Source organism: Amphiura filiformis, chromosome 5 (assembly GCF_039555335.1).
Source record: "Amphiura filiformis chromosome 5, Afil_fr2py, whole genome shotgun sequence".
Taxonomy (NCBI): Eukaryota; Metazoa; Echinodermata; class Ophiuroidea; order Amphilepidida; family Amphiuridae; genus Amphiura; species Amphiura filiformis.
In genome coordinates, this window is record NC_092632.1 from 72732929 (window position 1) to 72751070 (window position 18142).

The window sequence follows — 18142 nt, forward strand, 5'->3', positions numbered from 1 at the left end:
GATTGGTTTGTAATCACTGCGCTTGTAGGTCATTAAACCAAAGTATGCCAGGGTACTTACTATTTACTTATGTATGTGATGTAACCTACATACGGCAAGTAGTGGATCTGGGTGGATTCTAGTTTTGTGATGAGATGAATTGAAATTTTTACAAAAAACATTTCTTTATTAATAACTTCAAAAGTTATCTAAAAAGTGTTCTGTAGTTTTACAGAAATCGAACATAATATGCATTCGATGGAAGGATTCACAATAAGATGATTTTAGTAGTAAACGAATTATGATAATTATGAGATGGCAAGATTGATGTATGACAACTGCGATAAATACCCTAAAACTTGAATAAACATGTGGTTGGTTGGCAACAAACCCGTTAGTGATTGATCACAATTAAACCCATTAAACTCTTGACACAAAACTCTTTAGCACCATGTTCACCATATTGAATTAGCTCGGCAACCAGGACACACCAAAACAATATTATAAACATGCAAAGTAAAAAAATGAGGCGGCATCACCACGCCTCAAAAGAAACAACAAAACGAGTCTCATCATTCCTTGGATTAGTCTGTAGCAGCAGTCGTGAATTAGGGTCAAGCCAGGCCTGAGGCTAAATGACCAATCTCATTCTATGAGTTGCCTGGCTGGTGTTTGTGAGCTCTGCTCTTCCCAAGCGTTATAAAAAACCAGGGGTGAGAGGAAGGAGTATAAACTTCACGGACGCTGCACATAACAAAAGGGCCGTAGCAGTTTAACGGACTGCCGCGATTCCTCTGTCGACGGACAGCCAACAATATGTGAATGTATTACTCATGTTGCCTGTTACTTGAAAGTCTTTTTTTTTTTTTTTTTATTAAGCTTTCCTAAAGGGTTATAAACTTAGAGTTAGCCTTCATAGCGGAGCAGGGTTTTGTTACTACAGGGGTTAAAATAAATAGGCCTCAGCTCGTTATGTTGAAATGTCAACTTGGATTTTGAAATAAGGCAAAGGAGGGCGGTCGGCTGGTTATGTGGAATATATAATCTGGTCAAAAGATAGAGGCTAAAGTTACTTAATGTGATTTCATGATAAAGCTATTATTTGTCTTGAGGAATAAAATGAAATTTGAGTGTTGTACTTTTTCAACAAGTTCTAACAGGTTGTCATTTTTTGAGAGTTGCTTTTGACAGCCAAAAACAATTAAAAATGAACAAAATCAATTAGTTTTTCTCTCTGTTTTCTTTTACACTTCATAATTCAAATCGACTTGTCAAGGTGTTTTTTTTAAATATTTTCAAAATATTATGTAAAAAGTTTATGATATGGCTACCAAATATGAGAAAGTTGTCACCGACTTGAATCGCTCACTCACGCTCAGAGTAATACCTGGAATCATTACATCACATCATACTTAAGACTCTGGCATACATTCACTTATCTGGGGTTGGTGGCATAACTCTTGAGGACATATTAATTGGTGGATGGTAGTTTATATGACAAGATAGCTATCATCCTACCTACCCACCACTGGTTATGCCATTATTCCTCTTCCAAGCTTCCAATACCAATCCGCTTTATTCTGTAGCCTTTTTCCGTAAGCTCAAGGCACTCGCTAGTTATTTTAGTATGTTGCCTGAATAAAGGTGCTGGGAGTGTTGTTTTTCCAGGTGATGAAGTTTGTCTTTGTGTTGTTTAAGCACTGCCATATTAACTCTGGGCATAGTTTATTCAAAAAAAAGAAGGGTTAATTTTTCCCTGAAAAAGCCCAAAAATATGAAAACAATTGTGTTATTATATCACTTTTAAATGAGAAGATGATTAATAATTAAAACAGTCATACAGGCACACCTACTTTTTTTTGATGAAAGCGGGCTAATTGTGAAATTAGGATTTTGGTGGAATTGATCCAAATTTGCAGGTTTGTCAGATGGTTTAAACATGCCTCTCTTTGGGGATAACGTTGAAAGGGTTAGGTCAAAATATGCACCTAATTATTGAGTTTCTTTTGTGTTTAGCAACTAAATATAGTAGATATGGACGTAAAAATAGACATTGTCTATATTCTTGCCAAACTGCCCTTAAGATAGTTATTCTAGATTCCTTGGTTGTGTATGTAGTCCACGTCGGACTCGAGCAGGTAATGCGAAGACCATCATGACATAACAATGTGTTAAGAAAATGCCAGTCGCAACGAGTTTGCTAACTGATTTTTGCTTTTTTTTGCTTTCGCCTGTGCCAAATAGTGATGTTACTTTTTTTTTTTTTTTGTGGATGAGTCTCGGTGCAATTAACTTTCATCAATTTTTTTTTAAAAGGAAATTAAAAAAATTGTTCCTACAAGTTTGAGGAGAAGTTAATAATAGTAAAGATTCAAGTTTACTCTCGTCCATTTTGGGTGTAAGAGTTGTGGCTGATGGCTGAGCCTTGAATTACATCCTACTTGAACAAGTCAAAAACTTGCAATCTGTTTTAAATGCTGTTAAATAAACTACCTGTTATAAAAGTATGTCCCTTTTTTATTTGCTTGTTTGCTCTAATTGCAGTTAAGCACTTTTAACTTTAATACCAGAACGATGGTTAATTTTTATCATTATCTACTTAACTATAAGTCTAGTAGTAATTATTTCATCTGACAAATATTGTGAATGAATACTTTGGACATGTTAATGAGCTCGTAAGAGACACTCGATGAGATCAATTATCATTGTAACGACTTGAGCTCATTTATGGTAACAAGTTAAATTGCCCAGACTTATTATTATTGTACTAAATCTAATTGTGGTTTTCAAAGTCAAGTTTGAATAGGGTGGGGAGGAGAGAGAAAAAAAAATGTAATGAGGTGGAAAACATTATCCAGGTCAACCGAAAATGTGATGTTTGGTAAATAATTTAGCTCAAATCTGTAGATCACATAATCGCCTCTTTTAACCAAATCATACACCCAAGCAGCCCACAAGTAATTGTGAAATAATGGATTATGAATAAAACGAAAATGGTCCCAGTGGCAGTTATGTTTTTCTGTTTTGTTGCAAGGAGAATAGAGATTTTAAATAGGGAGGGAGTGAAGTTTTTGTTAGGTGTTAATCATAATCGCCAGTAGGTTGTGTGGTGCAGAGTACATGATCTTCTTTGTTGTTGCACATCTAGGCCACAGGACCAGGGGCCATTCTTCCGACGGAACACTCATGCGGTCTTGACGTCAATCAACATACATGGGGATATAACTAATATATATAACCCTATTTCACAACAATGTCGCCCTTTTTTACCATTGTCCAAAGGGTCCCCATTACCTAGTTTTCATTGTTCTGACCCAGTGGATTGCCTTGTTTTGTACTTGGTTGGTAAGTCTTATGTTTTGTGTGTCGTAGCATAAACTTGCAGACACAGGACAAAACAATGCTGGCACATTCGAGGCTATGTGTGCATTATTTCAAAAAAAAGGGCAAAGAAAAAACACTCAACATCTCGTCCTGATCAACACCCGCCCGGAGGATTTTTTCACATACATGCTATCCACTGCAGGTGGTCGCAACATTAAGACGGACAAGGGGGATTTGGTGATTTGATTTTGTTTTTTACTCTCACTCCCTCTTTCCTATACATCCTTCTCTGTCTCTCTCCAGAGCTTTTTCAAATTCATGAATGTATACACAGCGTTTAAGTCGGCCGGCCGAGCAGGCCGTGAATGGTCATAACAGCTGCATTAGTTAGAAAGAGCCGGGTCGAGGCATGTTTTTGCACATTGCTGTATTAGCCAGCCGCTATAACATAATGGTCAGCTCATGATGATGCTTCAACAACCCGATACTCGATATCCCCGAGATGATCGGCCGACGATGGTCAGTGGTGGCGTCAGCAGTGTATACAAACTTCCCATACCATTGGGCCATAACTGAAATGTCATAATTTCTAACAGCATTGAGTGTCAGTCTCAGGGGAGGCCTTCAGTATCTTGTCACTTCTCCCAGAACACCCTGTTATATAGTTTAAAAGAAAAAGAAAAGAAAATAATGTAGAGGAAATGGATTACTACATTAATTAATATTTGATGACTAAAACTGAATGGTGGAAAATTTCATTAAAAGTGATACCCCCTTAATTAACTTACACGTCTATCAAGTGTATACCCCAACTTTTTGACTTGAGTAAATAATACAGGCTGACATTTGTTATTAGTATTAGTGGACTGAAAAACGGGCTTTATGGCTTCTCTATTCACTCCCAAGCATATGGTCAAGTTCAAAGAGAAAGAAAAGTGCTTGGGGCATTGGTTACTACACAGACACTAGAAAATTCAATAAGCTGTGGAAGAAATTTTAAAGGAAAAGTTAAAAGTGGAGTAAGTAAGACCAATAAATGGCAGATGTTTGGAGTTACTTCACCAATTGTCCGACTAAACTCCTCTGTTATCGTATAAGTACTGACAACAAAGATTGGAGGATATTACTTGCTAACAAAATTTAGAATTATTGGTGAAATTGAATGCTATTTATTCATCCATTTAGTCGATGTGTGAATTTGCATTAAATAGAGAAGCACTCATTTGAAGAATCTGTAAAAGTTTTCTAGTGGGAAATATCAATATCAATCAATCAATTTTTTTTTTTGAAGATTTTGGATAATTTTAGACATTGAAAATTGCATTTGAATAGGACAAGTTGTTGACAAGGCGTAGGCCTTAATTAGTGTCTTGAGGCTGCTTGAAACACAAACTAATGGTGCACATAATGCCTATTTAGAGCATAGTTGATACCTGAAGTCGATAAAATGTGCCATTTCAAATACCTGGAATCAAACAATTTTTTTCATATTTAACATTCAGAACTTGAATTTCAATTTCATTTTCAATTTTGGTTTGTTTAGTTATACCTTGACTTTTGTGGTGTTAGCTTTGTGGTCTAAAAAAGTTATCAACCGAATCGACATTTTACTTTAGGCCATTCTTGTTTCAATACAGGGCAATAAGGTAGCTTACTTTGTAATAATATCCGTCTTTTATAAGAGTTACAATGTCAGCGAGGAAACAATGCGAATGAATGGTATTATTTGTAGATTGGTAATTGATTTGATTTGCAAAACCACAATTTTCTACGGGTTCTTGCAGAAGAAACGAGCTGGAAATTCTACATGCTTGGATCGCATCGTGCAAAACTTGCTCGTCTTATCCATGCAGGATTTTGTTAATGGAATATAATTTTCCATTATCAAAGTAAATTATCAGTTAAATACTATAACTAAATAGGAGATTAAAGTCTGTACATTAAGAGTAATTTCTTATTACGCTATAATTGCTTCAGAATACCGATACTTAGAGCGGCTACTCATGAGTGAACATCCCCGAGGCGGTATCCATGCTGGTCCTTTCAATTTACATAACCGCAAAAACCACAAATTTACGCCATATCTTCTTGACGACTTATTTAGCCATATTTTATTAGATGCTCAAGGGGGTTCAACACATTGGTGTGTTTTTTGCAGTTAAAATAACCAATGGTCCAATAGGGACTGGAACTCATATGTATCAGTTTTTCTAACCTGCATGTGTCATACGCGTCTAATAGTACAAGTGTTTGGGTTGGTTTTGTCAACATTGTCTAAACCGATTATTTACTTGAGAAAACCACAGATATATGGTCGATCACGCAAACGTGACAAATTATAAGACAAATAGCGCCCATTAAGTTTGACTCCCGTACGCATATCGGAGTATGGGCAGTTATTGCTGAGATTTTTTTTTTTCACTCTTCCTTTCTGAACGCCTTTTCAAGTCGGTCGAAGTGAGAACAACAGATATGGTTGGTAATTTAATATTCATTGAGTAATTTTCTACTGGCGGCTTGTATGATGTTAGAAGGTTAGAAAACCTGGGTGTGTCTGTATATAACATAGAGCTGTCTATTGCAATATCACAGCTCCAGGCGAGTTAAGTAAAAAGTAATGGTAGATTGAGACTAAATACTGGGGCACGGTCAATATTTTTCCATTGCGCATTTCCCTTAACTCGCCCAAAATTGATATGGTAGGAACAGAATGATGAGTAGCTTCTGCTATTGTCTACGACGAGCAGTTAGGGAGTTTGGGGTTAACAAAATTTGGCACATAAGGAGGTCTTTATCGCAAATCTAGTTATTAAAATAGCTTCACAATGTTTGTTTTTATGGCGGAGCCGAATTGATACAATAAAATTGAACGAACGCTGAAGTAAATTGGAAAGCATTTTAGGTAATCTCAACAAAATCAGGGGAAATGATGGTGACAGTTTAGTGGTTGTTAGTTATCAGAACGTAATATGGCCAATTATGGGAATTGAATTATGCTACTTGAATATGTGTCAATTACCCATGAACCTTTGGGGGAATCTCAACTATATAAATATCAATCTAATTGGTACGACGCACAAGTTTTTTGATTAAAAAAGAGAGTGGCAGACAGTAAAAAGTCCAGAATAGATAGCCCAATTAAAGACGGTTTTTTACCCATACGGGCAGTTTTGCGCAGTTCAGGATAATGTGATATCGTTTATGGTCAAATTTCGTCTTAACGAGATATGAAAAAGTGTTGCGATAAGCGGATAGAATTATTGAAACTTGAGGACGGGCAATTTGTGCAATTTGATGGCTCGTACCTATCATTGCCTAAAAAGTGACCGCCGAGGCTTACGGCTATCGTCGCATCGCCATCCACCGTACTGATGCTATTGAATTTGGAGATTTAATTTCATGTCCTCTAACCAGAAATATACGGCAAATCTGCGCTCACATTACATTTCCCCTTCACAATGTACACTTTAAACAACCTCAAATACGTGGTTTCCAACATGACCTGCAAACCAGGTAGTTGAATGTACTACTAGACAATGCTCTTTTTTTTTCATTTTCATGGTCATTATATTTGTCTCGAAGCAAAAAAAAAAAAAAAAAAATCTGTTATAAAGCGAAAGAAATGGTCAAAATTTTGATTCCGCAAAGGTGCTGCAGTCACATGCATTTGAGTATTTAACAGATGACTGCTCTGGGCAAATATTGGTATTTTGAACAAACAAATGTTCACCTGCCATTTTGTTGTACTTAATGATCGACCAAAGGCAGGCAAAAGTACATGGCCTGAATTGTTTGCTCTGACGCTCTTTTAGTCGCTCGCTTTCTTGATTGCATTAATGTTTGTTTTACACTTAACTACCCAATTAAAACATTTATTATCTTAGCTGATAGCCAGCGCATATCAGTCATGAAATCAGAGTTTGGTTGACGAGTACAAGTGTCTGGATCGCACATCATTTTAATTTCCTCCAAAAATGAATTATTAATCATGAATAATTATACAAAGTCCATATATTGTAAAGATCAAAAGTCCATAAACTTAAAGAGCATTTATAGAATGCAAAGAGGATTTGTATATAATATTCAATATTTTGCATTTTATGCTTGATTAAACCAAAACCAAAGTAAACAAAAAACTTGAATGAGTAAACACAAAAGCATAAAGTAGAATTCATCAGTTTAGAAATGATTTTTTCCTTCTTGAATTGCATACTTTAAGTAATCTTGCATTTATAGGTAAGGGTGGGCGTGCAGTCTTCATATTAGGCGTTAGGCGCCAGTATTTAATGTTAGCTTTGGACATTGAATTACTTTCTTTATTTTCCATCCTTCTTACATGGTTGAAAAATAAAGAAAATAATTAAATATCCAAAGCTAATGCTAAATATGGCGCCTCCGCCTAATAATGTTTGTGGGATGATTTTTTTTAAAGTGCTTATTAATTAAATTATTTAAATATGAAAAGTTAATTGCTTCTTGAATTTGTTTTATGATATAAAATTTATTATTATAAACTACCAGTCCTAACTCATTGATATGCAATAATATTTGACTTAATGTTTTGTTGTTGTAAAAATGGAAACTTGCAAAATACAAAATATTTATATCTGATTGTTTGTTCGCATAAATAATTATTGATCTTTTTATGATTTTTGAGTTTCTAGTAGTATTAATAGTAGATGATACCATTACAAAAGTTAGCATGTAGGTATGTTGGAAACCATGCCAAAATAACCACTTTCTTTAAAGGATGCTCAAAGCAGGGGTTTATATTTTTATAGACGGGTTTATTTTTTTCCATACCTTAACCTTTAAGAGATATTTACTTTTTCCTGACTTTACATGTTTTTCAATGGGTAAAAAGGTGTTTTTTTTATTCCATAACCAAAAGTGCTTTTTTTTTCATACCCAAAAAGTACTGAATTTGCAAGTTTATATACCCTTGGCTCAAAATGGCATTATAGCGGAAGAAGAAAAAAAGGGAGGCAAAATGGGTAATGGTGTTTTCCCTTACATGAAAGAAATGTAGTCACAGTAGTGGAATGTGCTACCTAAGTGCACAAGCGTTCAGGTGATAGATACAGGGTGGTTAATAACATAATCAACTAATAAAGCCCCCTCCTCCAAAATATGAGTCACTGTCAAAAGAGTAATGGATTCGAAGTCAAACTCACCCAAAATTGAAACAAATAACCCTCAGAATTGGTCAGGACTTGCGAAGCTCATTTAAACAGGGTATTGTTGTGAAAATATAAATCAAATTCACGGGCTCCTTAACCCAATTTTTTTTGCATGTTGTATAAAAGTAGAGCAGGATGGTGATTAATTCTTATGTCAGTAAATTTTGTCAGTTCACATCGTTATTGTAACAATTACTATTATCGTTATTATCATAACCGGCTTTTTTTTTTTTTTAAAGTTCCTTAGTGGCATCACCAATAGCGAGATTACAATATTTGAAATTATCAAGCTAGGAATATTATGACGAGCCGTTAATTCCCAAAGTAGCGGGTTTATCATTTTGAATAGATACATTTCGCATTTTACTTTGAAATTTTGTTATTTCATCATTTGAGATTTGTAATCTCAGATTTTTATTTTTTTGTTGTTGTTTATATTAAATTCCAATAAAGAAAAACTAAGAAATAACTCGAGACAAGCACGGGCATGCCTTGTCATGGTCTATACAACATTCAAAGTTCGAAAAAAAGAATAAAAAGAGCGACGAAAAGGTTTTTAAACAAAATAACTGAATCATCTTCAAAGTGAATCAAAAACTTTCTATCAGCAAAATCTTAACATGTTACTAAAAATCTAATAGAATTGTGAGAAATCCTCTTCAATTTATTTATATACCCTGTAGATCACTGCATCTGTACAAACTATATACAAGGATATATAGCACAGAGTGGTGTAAATAACAGTTAAGTTCACACAGCGTTTCTCATTAGGTGACCCTGAGTTGATCGGATAATACCCCTTTAAGCGGGGAGTATAAAAGAGGGATGGCGCTAGCTACTGAGACGGGCGCACACATAAGTCTTCTCTACCCAAAAGGAAACCTAGTAATGCACAGCAGCTTGACCTGATATGAACCACAGCTAGTCATAGTCGGGTCTACGAGACCATCACATTTGATTTAGTGGAGGAAAGTGGAACAGTCGTACAGTAATGATGGCAGTGGTAGAAAAATAAAGGAAAAATTGGTAGAGAAAAAAGAGGGGGAAAATAATTGGTACATTTTGGTACACTCCAGGGTGCTGGTATCATTTTGTTTTAATACACTGACGGTTTGTCTCAGAAGATTTGCTTGCGAAAAAAGTAATAATTTTTTTCCAATTTCTCTGGTGAAATTGTCAAAATTAGTGAATTTTTCATTTTGATGAGTTATTTCGCGCTAAATGTCTGAGATGGTTATCAGATAGCAATGGGGGTATCATTTACGTATAATATGCAAGTTTTTTTGGTAGCAATTTGGTATATATGGTCCCAGAACTGTCTTATATGGTCCCATATCTGCCGTGTTTGGTGAGATAATCTTGATTTTCATCAACAAAAAAAGTGAGAAAAGAAAACAGTTGCGCGTATACATGTATTTTGGAGATAATCATCCATCAATTTGAATATGGTAATAATATAGTTGTATACTGCGAGCTGTTTCTTACCTAAAAAAAACATAGACAACATTGCATACTCAAATCTCATTTTAATTCCGAAATAAAATGTGAGAAAATGATTTTTTAAAAGTTGAAAACAGAGTTTAAGTTACATTGCGTCAAGAAACCTAGTTACTGTAATCTTTCATACATATTCATAACAATTTTTTTTCGGCGTTCATCGTAACTTGACCATTGGCTCGAAGCCCCATCGGGGACGCCACCTCGTAATTGGCCCAGCATGCACCATGTGGGTTCAGATAGAACATGTTGGTATGGGTTTCACAGGGTTTTAACAGAGCAAAGTAATCGTGACAACGACGTCAGACAGGGGGCATTACCATGTAGCATGATTAGACATCAATCACATTCACTCTAGTCTCACCTGAATATTGATGAAGTGTACGTATCAATTACCGGGCTAACTAGTCGGTAGCATACTGTCAACACTTAAACTAGCCCAGGAACAACACACCAAATTCAACGTACGAAACCCCCGTGTTATGTAACGGTATCACCCAAAAAAAGAACCCGTCTGACACCGACTTGTTGGCCCCGTGGCACATAAACACCTGTCCAATAATGACCAATCAGAAGCTTTGGTAGATAACCGAGGAAGTCCGTATGAGTCGTGTGTGTACGTTAGAAGAACCCTCTTTTCTTATCTATCCTCTACTTTTGGTGAGTGAACATGACGGGTGTATAGCGTATGATAGACTTTATATGTGGGCAAGCCCGGGCATGTACTGACAGGTTCTCTACTAGTGGAGGTATTCCAATCCCGCATGTGTGTGAGTGTGCGTGCGTATGCGAGTGGGTGATGAAGCATGGACTTCACACAAGTTTTTGCACAAGTGGCTATTGGGTGTGGTCAGTGCATGCAGTACTATTAAGTGTTACCAGCAATTTCATCAAGTGTTGTAGCAGAGACAAGCGGAAACGACGGAGGTACCGACTTGGGTAGAGTGAGTTGACAACTTTTTAGGTGAAGAAGGGGTAGGCGGTGGGTGGATGCAATGGTAGGAATAGAAGTCAGTGGTGCTAGGATTTTTTATGGGGTGATTTATTTTTGTGGTGATGTCAGTTTTTTTTCTGTAGTGCTGTAACATAACACATTAATGTAAAGGTAGTGCTATATACGGTGGCGCGTCGGTGACACAGCTATCTGTACACAGTGATTTCTATGTACGTGAATCGTAAACGACATGCTATATTCGCAGGTGTTTATCGGGGAGATACGGATTTGAATAAATCATATCTTTAAGCCATTGATATGTTTTGACTAATGACGTTAAAAATTTTTTTAAATGCATCTCGTAACCCATGAATATGACATTGGATGATTGGGATGACACTGGGTTTATTATCATAGGGTCGTCAAGTACCTCTTCATAAGATTCTTTTTACCCTCCGTAATGGACAAGTGAGAGATATAGCGAATTATGATTTGGAAATCGATCGGTTTCACACTGTCCATTTTGTAATGGTCATGTACGCATTTGACCGATACTTTTGTATTATGTAACAGTATGATGGTCAGAATCCTTTCACACATGAGGTAATTTTGTATCTTTAATTTACGAGACAAAAAAATTTACCCGATAAGCCCCAATTTTAGCTTCAATGTATCAGAGGTGAAGACAATTAATAGACTGGGATATTCTAGGTAATCCATACACCCCCTATGAAGACATCATCTTCATCTCCCACACAGGGTGTGTAGATTTCAAATGGAATCACCCATTCAGGTAACACCATTTGAAAGTCAAGTCACACTCCCTGTATAGGAGATCAAGGTCATGTCTTCCATAGGGGGGATGCACGGATACGGGAATAGCCCATTACAGGTCCCATAAGAGTTGAACCTATCCCTATTCTATTCATACGTTCACACATAGTTTCAGAGAACATCCGCCAGTTCCACTGTCTATCAATATGCAGCTAACCAGGCTTGGGTATTGATCCGTAGAACACATGACCAAAACACATCTCTTCAAAAAACGGCTTATTTTTTTTTTTACATGCAACTACCTAATGCTTATGTGTAACATACTCTACAACCTCATCATTCGGCAGCGATGCAAGTATTTGCACTGAGTGAAAACCTAAGAGACCAAGAACGAGCATTGACTACAGCGCCTTTGGGCTATTTGGCCTAGGCTTCTCATAGCTTATGCATTCCCTTGCATACATTCTACTCCAGCCCCTTGATACCCCCATTCTCTAGTGCCGATACGTTCTCAGGGCACACCCTCTAGCCAGATAATCAATTGCCTTGATTGTTCAATACCTGCTAACCATTCCAATTGCCAGCAGCCTCATCTCCCCTGACACAGTTCATCGACCTTTACACAAAGAAAGGCATAAACATATTAAGACCTCGTGGTACTTTGGACCACACAACCCACCCCCTCGTGAGGTCAGTTTCACCGGAATGTTCCATGTTGTTTTTATGGTCATTGAACGGTTGGTAAAAAAGGAAGATTGATCAGCGCCGAGAGATTTTCTGGACCTTATAAACTCTTGTGAAAAGTACCTCAAGGAAGGTCTTCTGCAACACCCTTGAAGGTTATTGAAGATAAGAGGACAATATAAGAATGGCTAAGTTAACTCATCACTTTACTGCAAAGGGTCACTTGAGACGTGGCGATTGTTGTACCATGTAGCTGACAATGATGCAGAGCAGTAGCATGGCCAGCTGACATGATGGACATAATAGAGATCCTTTACACAAGTTTTCATGCTCGAAGGAGATAAAATCAAAAGCCCACCGGACATGATGCCCATAACACACACAAATCAAAGTCCGATATTGTGTTAGAAAATGTCTTTACAAAAGGACATGGTCTGGCGACCATCAGATATCTTCAGGGGAAAGACACAGAATTATGAAGATGATTGATTCGAAGTCAGTCTATTTAAGGATGTTAAGAAAAGCTATCAGTGCTGTAATACAGCGAAGCTCATATCAGTTATTCAACGTAATTTTTATCAGTGATCGTTAAGAGGTGTTTTTTTTCTTTTCGAATCAAAAAAAAATGACTAAAGTCAGATTCCAATATTGTTTCATAAAATGATTCTGACAAAACACCATGGTCTACCTATCTCAAGGGGAAATAACCAGCAAATCATGATTGTGATTGATAGTGAGATTGTTAGAAAAAGAAAAAATATATTTTCAATTTTGTGAAAATAGCCCCATTTACAAGATTGTTAAGAGGTGATTTTGGCGGCGCGGTAGCAGCTACAAGGAAACTGTCTGCCTGGGAGCGAGTTGTGGTGATCTGTAATTGATAACCCAAATATGGAGTGTAAGTTTTTAAGTTAGCCCGTGTAGAAGACACCAATTGACATGCTCCAACATGCATTTTACTCATTAATTTATTACATTTTTTTGTCTCAAGGAATTAATGGCGAGATGTAAGTAAGTATTCATATTTTTTACACATCTGAATTCCCATTTATAGGATATGGTAATTGGGTTATAAGATCAACACATTTACACTTAATCATAATGATCCAATTGGTGTTAGGACTCTGAAGTAAATTTGCCAAGCGTGAAGAAATAACTGTCGTTGGCAAAGAGAGCGCAATCGGATGTAAAAAAAATAACAAGGAGTCTGTAATTTGGATTATTACATTGTCAAATGTCATATTAATGATGGTGTAATTCGTAAAAAATGACACAAATTGGTTATGTAATGTTAGAGGAATGCTTGAAAAATGAGGTAGTAAAATGAGTTTGTAACTTCTCTTTAACTTGAAATTGAGCTGGATATGGAAAGTAAAAAGTTCATTGAAAGTGTGTTAGTAGGTCGTTGTGTTCAAGTTCAAGTGAGTTGTGGAGTCCCAGACTTAATCCTATCCATATATACCAAATCACTAAACTTAGGCCTAATACCATAATACTAATCCTAACCCTAACTAGACAGGTATCCAAAGGTACAGGTAGGATTGATTTTGCTATGCTGACTGTTTGACTATTCACATACATCACCTCCCCCCCTTTATGTAATACCAGAAGTTGATCTGAATGAGGTACCTATAATAGGCACTAGGATCCACAACATGCTCATCTATCAGGGCACAGTTATTTAACCCCAATACATTTGTACATTCATTGAATGACCTTTGAAAATTTGGGTACAAAACCTCATACTTTGCAACTTGAGGTCAAATTTTGCAATATGATTGTTTAATTGAGGTTATTGAACTATGCCATTGGGATGAGGCCATTGGGATCCATTATAGTGAGTGAGAAAGCACAAAAAAGATCAAGCTAGTCTTGCTGAAGTTCAAATTTAGTTGGACTCAATCAGCTTGGCTCAGATTGGTGTTAGCAATGCAATGCAGCAGGCTAGCACTCAGGGTTCAAAATGTTTTAAAGCTGTGCAGGCAAGAGAATGAAATGTTGAAAAGTTACGGCTAATTATCGGGAAATAAGTATGACTGTGCATTGTAGTTAAGATGAAGGAAAGGAATGATTAGACAAGAATTGGCAAAGCAGAACTGGTTGAATAAAATTGGAAAATAAACATGAACTTGGATTCGATAAATTTGTGCTGATAAGCAGCTTCGCTTTTTGTTAAGGTTCAGAAGATACAGGAAGGATTACACAACAACAATTTGGAATATTAATAGCAGGGAAAGAGAGGGGGCAAGTGGGGACCAAATCACAGCTGTGGTAGATACTTTCAAGTAGGACTTCTTGTATCCTTCAAAAATGTTCAAATTTCTTTATATTCTGTCTGAAATGATTACCCTAAGCATGAACTTGAAAAGTTTGGACTAAAGTTGTTTCTTAATTCTATTTTAGTCTTGATTTCTTGTGATTCAAGAGTTTGGGGAAGACAGTAAACCCAAAAAGTTTTCAAACATTCCTCACTTCACACTTCCCATCCTCTTATGTAATAGCATCCCGAATATTTTGTACTTCACCACTCAAGTGAGGGCACCATTTCGCTAATCCAGGTATCGCTAGGTTTTAGTTTTCCGCCAAATGGGACGGAGATCAGATTACGGCATTATCTATTATTAACAGCGCCTTACATGCGACTTACTCTGTCATATCCATCAATAGATTGATGCGTGTGAATTACCTACCCCAACCCAACAAACCTACCTGGCTGGTAATATTGCTACTCTATCTCAGATGTGATCCCGGGGGATACCTACATTAGTGACCCAACATCAACCGAGATGGGAGAGAGATGTATGGGTGCCAAAAGATGGGTTGGTGCTCTCTTATGTAGCGAGGATGGTAGACCCAAACTACTATTTATATAGCCATTGTATTGGTGGTGTTAATGGCATTGGTAGTAATGGTAGGTGGTAGTAGGGGGGAAAGTACTTTACCCTGATGTGAAAGTATTTTTGTAACTTTTAAGCAGTAGGCCTACATGAATGTGTTACCACATATTAATATGTCAAATAGAGCAACATAGTTGTGGTTTCAATTCATTTGGTATATCAACAGTGGCTTTAGAAACGCGACACTATCGTGTAAATTTTCAAAACTTCGCAAGAACAGATGAAAAAGTCATTACCATGAAAGATAGAATAAAAATGCTTTTGTATTAAGTAGCTCTTTACATACAAGCATTGTCTGTCTGTCTGCAACTCTCCTGGTATTGTGGAAATGTCCCTACTCATCCTTAAGGCACTGGTGCAAGACTGCATCTGTCCCCGATGTTGAGGAAACAATTGTTTCTTACTATATCTTTATCAAAGGGATGGTTAGCTACCAAGCAGATGCATCCCTTTTTTGTCACTGTCAACCGTGGGCACCTTCCATGTATGCTCCAAGCCATATTTTTTAGTCTAAGACAGGGCCCAGCTGTTTGCAGGACCAAGTCGATCTTTAAGACGAACCTGGTTGGGCAAGAAAAGACTTTGTTTTAGGGTAAAATTGATTGTTTCTATCTTTTGCTGTTTAAGTGCGATATAGGACATAAATATCTTTTGTTTTTCGTATATGTCATTGGAGACATATCTAAATGGATTTTTGAATAGCTATACAGAACTATCCAGAAGTTATGGTACTACAGTCAGTTCATTTGACATACTTCACATTACTGTACTAGGAATGTTGCTACTAAGTACTATTTATAAACTATGTTGACAAGAACATTACAACATAAACCACTGAACATCTTTTTCGCTATTTTTGTCAAAGATTTCCTGATTTCAACAACCAGAAACTGAATGACAATACAGCAGACCCGATCTCCCACCTGTCCCCAAATATTCCATGTATGAAAGGCAAATCAGTCAATACAATTTGTATTATGGAACATTGAACTCTTTAACATCTCGCTGAACACAGCCAGAACATTATTCCTTCTTTTTCCTTTTTTTTTTCTTCTTTTCACGCCTTATTGATAGTTAATTAACCAAACTGGTTTGTTTGTAGATTTTTCAAAAATGTATCCTGCTGCACTCTTATGTGTTTCTTATATCTCATGGCTACTTATAGACGTATTGTCAGCAAACATGTGCTAGGTGGGCCGCGTATGATATGCTTCAACTTGCGTGTTTGGGTTACGTTCAGGTGCTCTGTCAATCACTTCATAACGTTAAGTGCCGTGTTTCTAGTCCTGCCTTTTGGGTAAAGAACACACTGTAGACTGGATCCATTGAGGTTTAGTGGTGAAAATTCCCCAAACTGTTCCCTTGTTTATTATGGTCCATTTAGTCGTCGCTGGTAATCATGTGAATGCATAGCCTGAGATTGTAAGCCCCCTAGCTAGAAGAAACAAATTTACATATAGAGTGTACTTGGCAACTTGAGTGATAAATATGCAACATTTTGGTTAGGCCCCTGAGATCCGTTTGGTCAACTTTTTTTCCCTTTCTGTTTGCGGTACCTGGCTAAATACAAACAACGTATACATTGGTCATTATACCCCATATTGAATAGACTGAACAAGTGGTGTTTTAGTTATTATTAGAAGATGAAATAATAATTGTTTGATCCTTGGAGAGTTTATTATAGAATTTTTGAATATAATTGTTAACAAGTGTGTAGAGTAATTCAAGATTATTGACTCTGAGAACGCTAATTGGTCAGCTGTAGACGGCTTACTGATATTTGAACACAGTATATGGTCGGTCATTCAACGCGGACCAGTGCTGACTTGTCAAGCAAGACTTAAATGTTTAATAATGGTATAAATCCCTTTAGAGCCCCAAGACGAGTTTTTTATGAATGAATGTAGTGAGTAACTATCGTAACAATACATGACTAGCCTAGCTAGCCGGCATGTTGGTGTCAGTCACTTACTGATTGGTCAACCATCTAGCAGACCGTATGTATTGGGACACATTTTATCCTTAGTACACTACCTGGTCATTGGGTAAAAACCAGTATGGACTTGTCGAGCATACGGCCGATTCAATGCAGCAGCAAGCGTCGGTCATTGAGCTTAACCAGTAGCAACTTGTCAAGCAAGCAGTTTTTCAAGAGCTGTAACAATATTGTGGGTTGTCCTAGGAGAGCTAGACGCCGGGTGTAGTATTTTTTTGCCTCGCTAAGGTTGAGAGTGAATAAATCACCGACCAATAGTGAGCACATGTGGTTTTGAAGTAACACACCCCTATGGTGACCACAATAGATGCCAAATTTTATACAAATCCCCCGGTCAAATCCCATTCTTACTTTGATAACGGTAGGAGTAGGTTGCACGGCCATTGACCATCCAGTGTTAGCAGGATGAGAAACCACTTAGCAGACGCAGGGGTTTTGCTGAAACTCTATCCACTGGCTTTGCCATGGACTTGGGTTACAACTGAATCGCTAAAAGACGAATTACTGGTATTATTTTGTAGCAAGTTGCTGAATGATAGAAAGATAGGTACGTATTTGATTTCTTTTAATTGTAGATAAGATAATCTGGGAGCTGATGTGGAGGGGGGGGGGTGCTGTGATGTATTGTATTGTAATGTACAATTCATTGTACTGTAAATAATTCATGTATTTGTATTCAAGTTAATCATCATTATTGCCATTATCAACGAAATCAGCAGGTGACATGGAGAAATGAGGAAAAATATGGGCATTTTGGCTGATGGGGAGGGGGGGGGGGTGCTGTGATGTATTGTATTGTAATGTAGAATTCATTGTACTGTAAATAATTCATGTATATATCTGAATTTATATCATCATCATTGTCATCATCAACGAA

The 18142-nt window shown here is 36.9% G+C and overlaps 1 protein-coding gene across 1 annotated transcript in view; it reads left to right on the plus strand.

Moving 5' to 3' along the window:
* The window catches only part of LOC140153667 (B-cell lymphoma/leukemia 11A-like), a 205322-nt gene that overhangs the window by 150105 nt on the left and 37075 nt on the right, over positions 1–18142 (plus strand).